This window comes from Arachis stenosperma, chromosome 1 (genome assembly GCF_014773155.1).
Source record: "Arachis stenosperma cultivar V10309 chromosome 1, arast.V10309.gnm1.PFL2, whole genome shotgun sequence".
In the NCBI taxonomy this organism is placed as follows: Eukaryota; Viridiplantae; Streptophyta; class Magnoliopsida; order Fabales; family Fabaceae; genus Arachis; species Arachis stenosperma.
The window spans coordinates 73,624,494-73,638,083 of NC_080377.1; the positions used below are offsets into that span (position 1 = coordinate 73,624,494).

A 13,590-nucleotide genomic window follows, 5' to 3' on the forward strand; every position below is an offset into this window, starting at 1 on the left:
CCTCTTGAGTTGAAGTGGTGATTGCTGCCACTTGACTTCTCTCCATCTTCTTGGTGAGGTCAGCTAGCTACTTGGTGATGAGCTTGTTTTGAGCAAGCAGAGCATCTACATTGTTCAGCTCCATTACTCCTCTAGTGTTCCCTCTTTCGGAAGCATAGAAGTAGTCATTCTCAGCTACAGTTTCAATGACATCTATGGCTTCCTCAATGGTCTTCTTCTTGTTCAAAGAACCTCCGGATGAATGGTCTACGGCCTTCTTAGATTCATATGACAGTCCTTCATAGAAGATGTGCAGCTGCACCCATTCATTGAACATATCAGATGGACATCTCCTTGTTAGGTCTTTAAACCTCTCCCATGCTTCATATAGAGTCTCACCATCTTGTTGCCTGAAAGTTTGGACCTCAGCTCTCAGCTAATTGACTCGTTGAGGGGGGTAAAATCTTGCTAAGAACTTGTTCATAACATCATCCCAAGTTGTCAAGCTCTCCTTTGGAAAAGACTCCAACCACTTGGTTGCCTTGTCTCTGAGAGAGAATGGGAACAACAACAATCTATAGACGTCTGGTTGAATGCCATTGGACTTCACTGTGTCACATATTCTCAGGAAGGTGTTTAAGTGTTGGTTGGGGTCTTCTTGGACACCTCCTCCGAACGAGCAATTGTTCTGAACAAGGGTGATGAGCTGTGGCTTTAGTTCAAAGTTGTTGGCATGGATGGTTGGTTTTTGGATGCTACTTCCGCAATTCCCTGGGTTTGGGTTGATGTAAGAGCCCAAGACTCTTCTATCTTCCCCACCAGGATTTGCTCTACCTCCTCCACCATGGTTGTGAACCTCTTCCTCATGATGGTCTTCCATGGTTGTTTCAAAGTATTCTTCACAGTGTTCCTCCTATTCTTCAGCACCCACTACACATTTTTCTTTTGCCTCCCTTCTTAATCTTAAGAAGGTTCTCTCAGGTTCAGAATCAAAGGAAGTTGAAGCTCCGCTTCTTCTCCCTGTCATACAACCAACAGATTACAAGCAAGAAAAGCAATGCAGAAAGTATCTTGTTAGAATAACTTGTTAGTGTCAGTGGTGCAATATATCAAACAGTTAGTGGGTTAGTGAACTGAATTGTAAATAGCAAAGAAAAACTCAGAAACAGGGGAGGGGAAGAATTAAACTAAGACGGAAAGCAAATTAACCAAACAGAAAATTAAATCAAACAAAATACAAATGCTCAATCTAGTGATCCTCTAATGTAATCATTGTCGATGCACAATCAATCCCCGGCAACGGCGCCATAAACTTGATCGGGGTAAAACTTGTCTCTCAACAAATTCCCATTCAGCAAGTGTACCGAATTTGTCGTCAAGTAAAAACTCACAATAGAGTGAGGTCGAATCCCACAGGGATTGATTGATCAAGCAACTTTAATTAGAGGAATGATCTAGCTGAGTGAATCCATGAATAGAGTTGATAATTGCAGAAATTAAAATGGCGAGAAAGTAAATGACTGAAATAAAATAGCAGAATTGTAAATGGGAATTGGGGAATTGCTCATAAAAGTAAATTGCGGAAAATAAAGAGAATGGGTAAGATCAGAAATGGGGAGTTCATTGGGCTTAGGAGATGTTGCATTCTCCTGATCAATTTCATCTTCATCTCTTCCTCAATCAATGCACTCATTGATCTTCTTGGCAATCTTAAGTGATTGAATCACAATTTCTTGCAATTCAATCTCTCAAATCTTGATCAATAGCCAATTCCTTGGTCAATTGCTCATGAGAAGAGATGAAGTGTGGTCACTGATTATACCACATGCACTTCCCAAATCAAATGCTTAGAGGGTTATAGCCACACATCCATCCACACTTAATTTGGTCCAGCATGAGAAAGCATTTCTAGCTAATCTCTTCATTCCTCTTTCAAGGATCCGAAGAGATCCATGTTTGAATAGCTTCTTTTCCAAGATAACTATCCAATTGGATGAAGATCGAAAGCTTTCAAGTAAAATCAAAAGGAAAGATAGAAGAAGAATAAGAAAATTAGTATTGATCCATCAACTTACAACAGAGCTCCCTAACCCAATGAAAGGGTTTTAGTTGTTCATAGCTCTAGAAATCAAAATCAAAAATGGAGAATACATGATAAAGCTAGAAGTACAAAGAAAGTAAATACAAAGAGTAGTTCTCTGTCCTAGCTCCTTCCAAAAAGCTCCTCTCTCTTTCAAAACTACTCCTATATATACTACTCTTCTCAGCTTCTAGTTAGCTCTTCAAGTCTTGGGCCTCTAGATCTTTGAGCTTAAAGCAGTTCCTTTCTTCAATTGGGCTTGGCTTACTTGCAGAGAGATAGTGTGAAGTGGGCATAGACTTTAGCTCAAGATGTTAGGGGTTTTTATCATTTAGTGAAAATACAAGTTCGAGAACGTTAGTGACACTTAACATTGTCACTAACGTTGCCATGCACCCCTTTGCCTCATGTTAAAGCCCACGTTAACTGGGTTAACGTGGCTTTTAACGTTGCCTTGTTAGCCTTCGAGAACATTAGTGACACTCAACATTGTCACTAACGTTCAAGTGTGCCCCTTCTTGCTTCACGTTAAAGCTCACGTTAACTAGGTTAACGTGGCTTCTAATGTGGCTTTTGCCAACCTTCGAGAACGTTAGTGACACTCAACATTGTCACTAACATTCAAGTGTGCCCCTAGGTCTCACGTTAGAGTCCGCGTTAACTAGGTTAACGTGGCCATTCTTAGCCATCCCAACGTTAGTGACAATGTTGAGTGTCACTAACGTTGGCTCATTCTTCATTCCTCATCGTTAGCTTCCACGTTAACCAAGTTAACGTGGAAGTTAACGTGGCTCTTGGGGGTTGTGTGGTTGCTCCAACGTTAATGACAATGTTGAGTGTCACTAACGTTGTCGACAACTCTCCATCTCTTACGTTAGCTCCCACGTTAACCAAGTTAACGTGAGAGTTAACGTGGCTCTTTGCACTTTAGGCCAACGTTAGTGACAATGTTGAGTGTCACTAACGTTGGCTTCTCTTCCCCCTTTAACGTTAGAGGCCACGTTAACCTAACGTTAACTAGGTTAACGTGGCTTCTAACGTGGCCATTTGTGAGCAATTGCCAACGTTAGTGACAATGTTAAGTGTCACTAACGTTGGCTCAACTTCTCTTCTCCATGTTAGAGTTCACGTTAACTTAGTTAACGTGACTCTTTAACGTGGGCATTGATGGCTTTTGAGAGTGTTTTTGGCAATTACTTTTCTCCTTAACTTTGCAAGTTACCTCCCATTCCTTGCTTCCTTTGGTCCTGAAATCAAGCAATAGAATGCATCAAAGTTCTAGTCCAAGTCATGGGTAATGCAATATACAATTTTGTCATTAAAATCATGCAAAATCCTCATGAAACAATGTAAAATGCACAATCTATGCTTGAATCAAGGTTTGAGTGAATATCTGCCCAAAACTAACTTATTTCCTAAGAAAATGCATGAAATTACCTAAAAACAGTAAAGAAAAGGTCAGTGAAACTGGCCAAAATGCCCTGGCATCACTCATCAGCCAATACCGACAAGAAGAGTTCATCTTCTTTCTCCCCCCCCCATTCAGCCATAAACTCTGAAGCAAACACAAGGGAAGGGATGGAAGGTTCCAAACCGTTGTCTTCTATTCAATGCTCCAAAACTTCTCGCTTCGAGCTCCGATCGCTGGACCGTTTGCGGCCACGCGTCCATAGCGTCGAGCTCTACAAAGCCCGGTATGTAGATTGGTATAGAACTTCCATTCCATTCTCAGCCTCTCTTTTCCCTAAATTTTAAAAAACTATATAGAGTGGTGTTGAGATTTTGGTTCTTTGATGTTATAGGGTCCGATTAGCTTGAGAAAAACATTCACTCTTGGTTATATGGTGCTTGGGTAAGGTGAGAATTCTAGAACCCTAGCTAATTCCTTAATTAAGTATGTTAGGTATTGAATTTTGGGTATGTATGTGTGATAGATGTGTTAGGTGTGTATGTATATGTGATATAAATTAATTGGAAGTGATGGGAGCTTGACTAGAAGCTTGGTTTGGATACTGGTAGCGGAATTTTGGAGTTGAGGGCTTGCAATTTTGCCTAAGTGGGTTGCCTTGGGTTATACATGGAAATCAGCCAAGGTATGGTTTAGGTTTCTCATATTTAATATATAATGTCTTGTGAAAACTTAGGCTAGCTGACTGGTGCGCGAAATTGTGAACAATACTTTTTCACAACTCTCATAATCCCCGGTCATGAACTCCAAAATCTTGGTAGTTCAATCCCATGGCATTACACAACTTCGCACAACTAACCAGCAAGTGCACTGGGTCGTCCAAGTAATACCTTACGTGAGTACGGGTCAATCCCACGGAGATTGTTAGTATTGAAGCAAGCTATGGTCATCTTGTAAATCTTAGTCAGGCAAACTCAGATGTATATGGTGATGAACGAAAATAACATAAAAGATAAAGATAGAGATACTTATGTAATCCATTGGTAGGAACTTCAGTTAAGCGCATGAAGATGCCTTCCCTTCCGTCTCTCTGCTTTCCTACTGTCTTCATCCAATCCTTCTTCTTCCTTTCCATGGCAAGCTCGTGTAGGGTTTCACCGTTGTCAATGGCTACCTCCCATCCTCTCAGTGAAAGCGATTGCATATGCTCTGTCACAGCATAGCGGAATTCAGCTGTCGGTTCTCGGTCAGGCCGGAATAATATCCATTGATACTTTTGCGTCTGTCACTAACGCCCCGCCTGCTAGGAGTTTGAAGCACGTCACAGTCATTCAGTCATTGAATCCTACTCAGAATACCACAGACAAGGTTAGACCTTCCGGATTCTCTTGAATGCTGCCATCAGTTCTCGCCTATACCACGAAGACTCTGATCTCACGGAATGGTTGGCTCGTTTGTCAGGCGAGCACTCGGTTGTCAGGCGATCAACCATGCATCGTGCAATCAGGAATCCAAGAGATATTCACTGGAGCCTTGGTTACTTGTAGAACAAGAGTGGTTGTCAGTCACCTTGTTCATAAGTGAGAATGATGATGAGTGTCACGGATCATCACATTCATCAAGTTGAAGAACAAGTGATATCTTAGAACAAGAACAAGCGGAATTGAATGGAAGAACAATAGTAATTGCATTAATACTCGAGGTACAGCAGAGCTCCACACCTTAATCTATGGTGTGTAGAAACTCCACCGTTGAAAATACATAAGCATAAGGTCTAGGCATGGCCGAATGGCCAGCCTCCCAATGATCTAAGATAGCATAAAACGAAGATAGCTACCCAAAAGTCCTCTAATACAATAGTAAAAGGTCCTACTTATAGATAACTAGTAGCCTAAGGTTTACAGAAATGAGTAAATGACATAAAAATCCACTTCCGGGCCCACTTGGTGTGTGCTTGGGCTGAGCAATGAAGCAATTTCGTGTAGAGACTCTTCTTGGAGTTAAACGCCAGCTCTTATGCCAGTTTGGGCGTTTAACTCCCATTTGGGTGCCAGTTCCAGCGTTTAACGCTGGGATTTCTTGAGGTGACTTTGAACGCCGGTTTGGGCCATCAAATCTTGGGCAAAGTATGGACTATCATACATTGCTAGAAAGCCCAGGAGGTCTACTTTCCAACGACGTTGAGAGCGCGCCAATTGGGCTTCTGTAGCTCCAGAAAATCCACTTTGAGTGCAGGGAGGTCAGAATCCAACAGCATCTGCAGTCCTTTTTAGTCTCTGAATCAGATTTTTGCTCAGGTCCCTCAATTTCAGCCAGAAAATACCTGAAATCACAGAAAAACACACAAACTCATAGTAAAGTCCAGAAAAGTGAATTTTAACTAAAAACTAATAAAAATATACTAAAAACTCAACTAAAACTACCAAAAACATACTAAAAACAATGCCAAAAAGTGTATAAATTATCCGCTCATCACTGACCATAGGATAAGTTGGAACGCATGAGTATATTGAATGCTTAGTGTTTTTGATGATATGGTTGTTATTGATTGAGTTTTTGCTGGATGATTGTTGTTTTTGATGATACTAGGTTGTTAGCTGAGGAGTTGATGATGGTGATATGAATAGATAAGCATTAAACAATAGCATGTCCTCATGCTAATCACAATCAAAGGAGAAGGATAAAAGGGCAAGCAACTTATTTAATGCACTATCTACATGCATGCAACTATGTTAAATGCTATCTACCTATTCTATACTATGGTTCCCTATGGAGTTTGGTAAAAGCAAACAAGAGATTTCCAATTAATCCAAAATAGATCATTAGGGCCAAGGCAAGAAATTAATGCAATATGATCAATGTCCAAATATTTGATTTGAAGTTTTCAAAATTAATTTCAATAACTTGCAAGAAAACACAAGATAAGAGATGGAATCATAGAATTGAGCAATTGAACCCCTCACCGGATATGTATACGCTCTAATCGCTCAGTGTTTAGGGCTTAATTACTCAATTCTCCTTTAATCATGTTTTCTAGGATTTGCTAGTCATCTAACAATCAATAACTACATGATGTATGAATACAAATATCATGAGGTCTTTGGAGGGTTGTAATGGGGTTAGGGTAATGGTAGGATTAATATGGTTAAGTGGACTAGTGGATTGGATCTTTGATTAGCTCAAGTATCCCACTTAATCCTATATCAACCTATTTACATAAAAGAAAACAACCTAACTTCCCATTCATCTCCCTTTTCACATTCACTCATGCATCTTCTTTCTAATTCTCATACATATGCATTCTTTATTTTCAATTTTATTTTCATTTCTTCTTTTCTTTTCTCTCTCTTTTTTTTTTGCAAAAATATATACACCTAAATTTTTTTTATTAGCAAAGAGAGATGCATATGTTTCAAGTATTGAATGCATGAGTGTTTACCCATTTTTCCAAATTTCTTCAATGAATACCCAATGTAAACTTACTACCAATATTTCTCACAAATCTCCCCCACACTTGAATAACACACATTACTCAACCCAAGCTAATCAAAGATACACTTTATGGACATTAATGGTTTTTCACTTAGGGAGAATGATGCACTTAAAATCAAAATAAAGGGGATTAAAAGGCTGAAAAGTGGGTTACAAAGGTAGATGTACGGGTTGGCCATATGGTTTAGTGAGTTTAATTTAAAAAAAATGACCTCAATTATACTAAATGCATTAAAAACATCAAATATAGGACATAAAGATTCAAGAAAATCTAAGATCACAATCATGAAAGGAGTATAGCACACAAGAACAAAATTTGTGGTTGAAAATGTGCAACCATCCAATTAAAGCTCAAATCTCACTTGGTGTTTTATTCTAGCTCTTTTCTATGTTCCATAAAAATACTTGAAGCAAGTTGAAAAATAAGTTTTCAAATTCAATCAATGGAATGCCCTAAAAGAGATTTCTTGAAAATTTCTTGTTGTTTTTTTCAAACTTATTTACTCTACCATGCAACATGCAAATATTTACTACCATAGAATTATAAGCAACTAAAATATATACAAACAAACCAAGCAAAGTGCAATGCAATAAAATACTAACTAATATTCACAAAGACATAACTATCAAAAACTAGAAAATAGTGCATAGTATTTAGAAAGAGAATTTACTCTCCAAAGTTGCGGATCCTTCCCACACTTGAACGTTGCACGGTCTTCCGTGCATGCACACAATCCGGGGGTGAAGAACTATGAGGCTCCACCTTCAGCTGTTGGACAACGGGACTCGAGTTGCTGTAGAAAACAAATAAATAGGAATTGAGGAATGTTTCATACAAGTGTAGTATAATAAAGGACAATGTGCGTATTCTAAGTGTGCACGGTTTAGAACACACACATTGACCGGGTAAAACAGCAACCACACAATAAAAAAATAGCATGTGTTCCTTAATTAAGTAGCCTAGGTAGCAAGTAAAGAATAAGCAAAAGTGAAGGCACAAACAAACCTAGGTAACCACAACTAAAGTGAATTGAACATTTGAGATATTGGATATTGAAAGTGTGCAAGTGAAAGTACAAGATCAATATAAAATAGCTCAACAAGCAATAACCAATACAATTATGAAAAGAAGACTACTTATTCATCCTCAAGAATAAGGAAATAATCACACGGACAAGGTTCTTGTTGCAAAAAGTGACAAGCTTGATAAAAATCAAGTTAAATCACTCAAACAAATGCAAAGCATTAAAAACAAATAAGAATATTGTTATGTGATCATATCTGTATAAAAATCATGATAAACAAGTAATTTAATTCAATTCACTAAAGTAAAAGTGCACAATTCATGGTTAAGATGCCAAACAAGGATATAGACTAATGCATATGGTAGCTACAAATATGAATCAAACTCAAAATTCATTTAGGCAATCATGCAAAGACTTAATGCATAGTGTACATATTCATAAAAAATTAAGCCAAAATTTTAAACAAGAAGCAACCTAATCAAGTGGAAGTGCGTTAGGGCTTCACTCAAAGTGCAATCAATATGATGCCCAAAACAGCACTTTTGCGTACACACATGCATGTGTGCGTATGCGCACTAAGTTGAAAATGGAAGGTGTGCGCCCACACAAACATGTGCGAACACTCCAAGCAGAGAGGGAATTAAGAAGTGTGCGTACGCTCACGCGGGTGCGTACGCACAAAACATTCTTTTTTTTAAGAAAGAGTAAACTACCATTTGTACTCCCGAAAGTTGAAAACGCTGACACATCTACCCATAAAAAAAGGAAATTACCATTTGTACCCATAAAACATGAATTCCATATAACAAAATTATCCAAACACTAAAAAATCACATAAAAACTCCAAATTACCCTTATCATCATCTGCATCATCTTTTCCCCTCTACCACCACCACCACCACTAACCCCATCCTCTCTCTCTCTCCCCTTCCATTTTTTGAGCTCGTCGCCACCGCCAGAATCCGTTAACTATGTCAACTCCTTCCTTTCTCTCTTTCCTTCTCTTCCCTTCTGTGATTTGCTTCTCTCTCTCTTTTACATTTTCAAATGGTTGCATGATGTAGGTATAGTGGTCTCTGGGTTTTGATGAGCGGATAATCTGTACCCTTTTTGGCATTGTTTTTAGTATGATTTTAATATGATTTAGTTAGTTTTTAGTATATTTTTATTAGTTTTTAGCTAAAATTCACTTTTCTAGACTTTACTATGAGTTTGTGTGTTTTTCTATGATTTCAGGTATTTTCTGGCTGAAATTGAGGGTCCTGAGCAAAAATCTGATTCAGAGACTGAAAAGGACTGCAGATGCTGTTGGATTCTGACCTCCCTGCACTCGAAGTGGATTTTCTGGAGCTACAGAAGCCCAATTAGCGCGCTCTCAACGGCATTGGAAAGTAGACATTCTGGGCTTTCCAGCAATGTATAATAGTCCATACTTTGACCGAGATTTGATGGCCCAACCCGGCGTTGCAAATCAGCCTCAGAATTTCCAGCGTTTAACGCTGGAACTGGCATAAAAATTGGAGTTAAACGCCCAAACTGGCATGAAAGCTGGCGTTTAACTTCAGAAAAAGTCTCTACACATGAAAGCTTCAATGCTCAGTCCAAGAACACACTAAGTGGACCCAGAAGTGGATTTTTACGTCATTTACTCATTTCTGTACACCATAGGTTACTAGCTTACTATTAATAGGATCTTTCGACATTGTATCTGTACCTCATGACACTTTACACGTTTCTTTGTGTACTTCTTACAGCATGAGTCTCTAAACCCCATGGTTGGGGGTGAGGAGCTCTGCTGTGTCTTGATGGATTAATGCAATTACTACTGTTTCTTATTCAATCATGCTTGCTTCCGTTCTAAGATATCACTTGTTCTTAACCCGGATGAATGTGATGACCCGTGACACTCATCATATTCTCAACTATGAACGCGTGCCTGACAACCACCTCCGTTCTACTTTAGATTGAGTAGATGTCTCTTGGATTCTTTAATTAGAATCTTCGTGGTATAAGCTAGAATTGATGGCGGCATTCAAGAGAATCCGGAAGGTCTAAACCTTGTCTGTGGTATTCTGAGTAGGATTCAATGAGTGAATGACTGTGACGAGCTTCAAACTCCTGAGGGCGGGGCGTTAGTGACAGACGCAAAAGAATCGTTGGATTCTATTCCGGCCTGATCGAGAACCGACAGATGATTAGCCATGCTGTGACAGAGCATAGGAACGTTTTCACTGAGAGGATGGGAGGTAGCCATTGACAACGGTGAAACCCTACATACAGCTTGCCATGGAAGGAGCCTTGCGTGTTTGATGAAGAAGACAGTAGGAAAGCAGAGATTCAGAAGATGGAGCATCTCCAAAACCTCATCATGTTTCCCTTTACTGCAAAATAAGTACTTATTTCATGTTCTTTTACTTTTCACAATCAACCCTGATAATCTTTGATATCCTGACTAAGATTTACAAGATAACCATAGCTTGCTTCATGCCGACAATCTCTGTGGGATCGACCCTTACTCACGTAAGGTATTACTTGGACGACCCAGTGCACTTGCTGGTTAGTTGTGCGGGATTGCAAAAGTGTGATTGCAATTTCGTGCATCAGGTTTGCAGATTGGGGAAGAGCAGGTGGAACTGCAGACTGGACATGGGATGGATCGGAGCTCTGTGTCAGTGAGAGATAGAGGGCTAGTTGGAACGGGTTGGGGCAGCAATAGTGATCAGGCAGCGGTAGCGGCTCTAGGGTTGCAAAAGGCAGCAAAAATAGAAGGTGACGGTGGTCCTAGGCTCGCGAAGGTTAGGGGTGGCAATGGGTAGGGTAGGGTAGGGTTTGGAGCCAACCCTAACCCTACCCGCGGGTTGAGAATATCTCAACCCTAATCCTACCCGTTCTCAACCCGCGGGTACCCGACCCTACCCGCAGGTTAAAAAAAATACAACATTATTATATAACTTGATACTATTTTAAAATATAACTGACTTTTTTGTAAAAAAAGTATTAAATTATCAATTAATAATCTTCTTTCAGTGGCTAAGGATTTTTTTCATTTAGTGAGAGATCTTTAATTCAACATCCACTTGAAACATATTTTCATATAAGTATATAACATATACATATATAGGGTGCGGGTTGGTCGGGTAGGGTTGAAGCTCAACCCGCACCTTACCCGACTCGTACAAAAATCCTACCCACACACTACCCTACCCACTGCGGATCGGGTTGGCAACCCTACCCGACCTGGTGGGGTCGGGTTGGGTACCCACGGGTAGGGTACAGATTGCCACCCCTAGCGGAGGTAAGGCCAGGGAAAGAAGAAGAAAGTGAGAGGGAAAGGGTGGAGGAGGAAAGAAAGGGCGAAAGGACGTGGTGGCAGCGAGTGGAGGTTAGGTGGGACTTGATGGTGCCAGCGACTGTTGAGTGCCGCGGTGGTGGTTACGCAGAGGAGCAGAAAAGGGAATAGGGGTGAGAAGGGGAGAGAGAGAGCAAGAAGAGAGGAAATCGGGTGAGGGGGCGACAACTTGGTGGTCGCCGGTGGTGGTGCGGTGGTCTGAGACAATTTTATTTTTCTATTGTTGTTGTTGTTGGTTTATGTGAAGAAGATGATAATGGAGGTATAGTGGTGGTGGTGGTGATGGTAGTGATGAAGGAAATAAGGTGGTGGTGCCTTTGAACTCAAAGTTTGGCTCAGGCAAGGAAGAGACAGGGAAGGAGAGAAAGAGGGGTGGATGATGCGGATGATGATAAGGGTAATTTGGGGTTTTTATGTGATTTTTTAGTGTTTGAATAATTTTGTTATATGGAATTAATGTTTTATGGGTACACATGGTGATTTTCTTTTTTTATGGGCAGATGTGTCAGCGTTTTCAACTTTCGTGGGTAGAAATGGTAGTTTACTCAGTAAGGATCATGTGTGCGTGTGCGCACATATGTGTGAACAAACACAGAGCAGAAAGGCCCAGGTGCGCACACAGAGACAGGTGCGAGCGCTACCGACAGAAGGGATGCAAATTAGTGTGCATAACACAAGTGGGTGCATACGCATAGAGTGCATGAAAAAGGGTTGGTGTACGTATGCACAAGGGCGTGTGTGCACACACATAGAGGAAAAGGACAGGTGCGCACGCAGAGATGGGTGCAAGTGCTCCCAACAGGGGATGTGTAGACAAGTGTGCATATGCACAGATGGGTGCGTACGAACAAGACGCAGAATTTGGTGATTGTGTGTGTACGCACAAGGGTGTGCGCATGCACAATGCCCTATTTTTCCAAAAAAGTTTCTTTAATTTCTAAGGCACTCAACTTTAGCTCAACAAAATTTCAACCCAAAACATCCAGGAATCCATAAATTCATGATCCATACAAAAATTAACCTAACTAAGCTCAAAATTAAACTAATTCTAAGCTAGCTAAGACAACCAAAAATGCAATAAACCAAGGCTATAAACAAAGAGAAAGGGGAAGAAAGATGTTACCATGGTGGGGTGTCTCCCACCTAGCACTTTTATTTAAAGTTCCTAAGTTGGACATTTTGATGAGCTCACATCAAGGAGGCTTGTGCTTCCATTCCTCTTTGATCTTCCACCCATGCTTGGTCTTCATTTGTCTTCGGGGTCCCACACTTTTCTTGTTGACTGATGAGCGGATAATTTATACGCTTTTTGGCATTGTTTTTAGGTAGTTTTTAGTATGATCTAGTTACTTTTAGGGATGTTTTCATTAGTTTTTATGCTAAATTCATATTTCTGGACTTTACTATGAGTTTGTGTGTTTTTCTGTGATTTCAGATATTTTCTGGCTGAAATTGAGGGACCTGAGCAAAACTCTGATAGGAGGCTGACAAAGGACTGCTGATGTTGTTGGAATCTGACCTCCCTGCACTCGAAATGGATTTTCTGGAGCTAGAGAACTCCAAATAGCGCGCTTTTAATGGCATTGAAAATTAGACATCCAGAGCTTTCCAGAAATATATAATAGTCCATACTTTATTCGAGATTTGACGATGTAAACTGGCACTCAACGCCAGTTCCATGCTGCATTCTAGAGTCAAACGCCAGAAACACGTCACGAACCAGAGTTGAACGCCCAAAACACGCTACAACTTGGCGTTCAACTCCAAGAGAAGCCTCAGCTCGTGGATAGATCAAGCTCAGCCCAAACATACACCAAGTGGGCCCCGGAAGTGGATTTATGCATCAATTACTTACTTCTGTAAACCCTAGTAGCTAGTCTAGTATAAATAGGATAGTTTACTATTGTATTAGAGGTTTTTGATCATTCGGTCTTGTGACCACATGGGGGCTGGCCATTTGGCCATGCCTGAACATCTTTCACTTATGTATTTTCAACAGTGGAGTTTCTACACACCATAGATTAAGGGTGTGGAGCTCTGCTGTACCTCAAGTTTTAATGCAATTACTATCATCTTCTATCCAATTCAATTTATTCCTGTTCTAAGATATTCGTTGCACTTCAACTTGATGAATGTGATGATCCGTGATACTCATCATCATTCTCACCTATGAACGCGCGTGATTGACAACCACTTCCGTTCTACCTTAGACCGGACGCATATCTCTTGGATTCCTTAATCAGAATCTTCGTGGTAT

General features: G+C 40.3%; 1 non-coding gene across 1 annotated transcript; it reads left to right on the forward strand.

Moving 5' to 3' along the window:
- Positions 1-311: 311 nt before the first annotated feature.
- LOC130954111 (small nucleolar RNA R71) lies at positions 312-417 on the forward strand. Its single transcript, XR_009076183.1, has one exon. It is a non-coding gene; the product is annotated as a small nucleolar RNA R71 (small nucleolar RNA).
- The last annotated feature ends 13,173 nt before the right edge of the window (positions 418-13,590 follow it).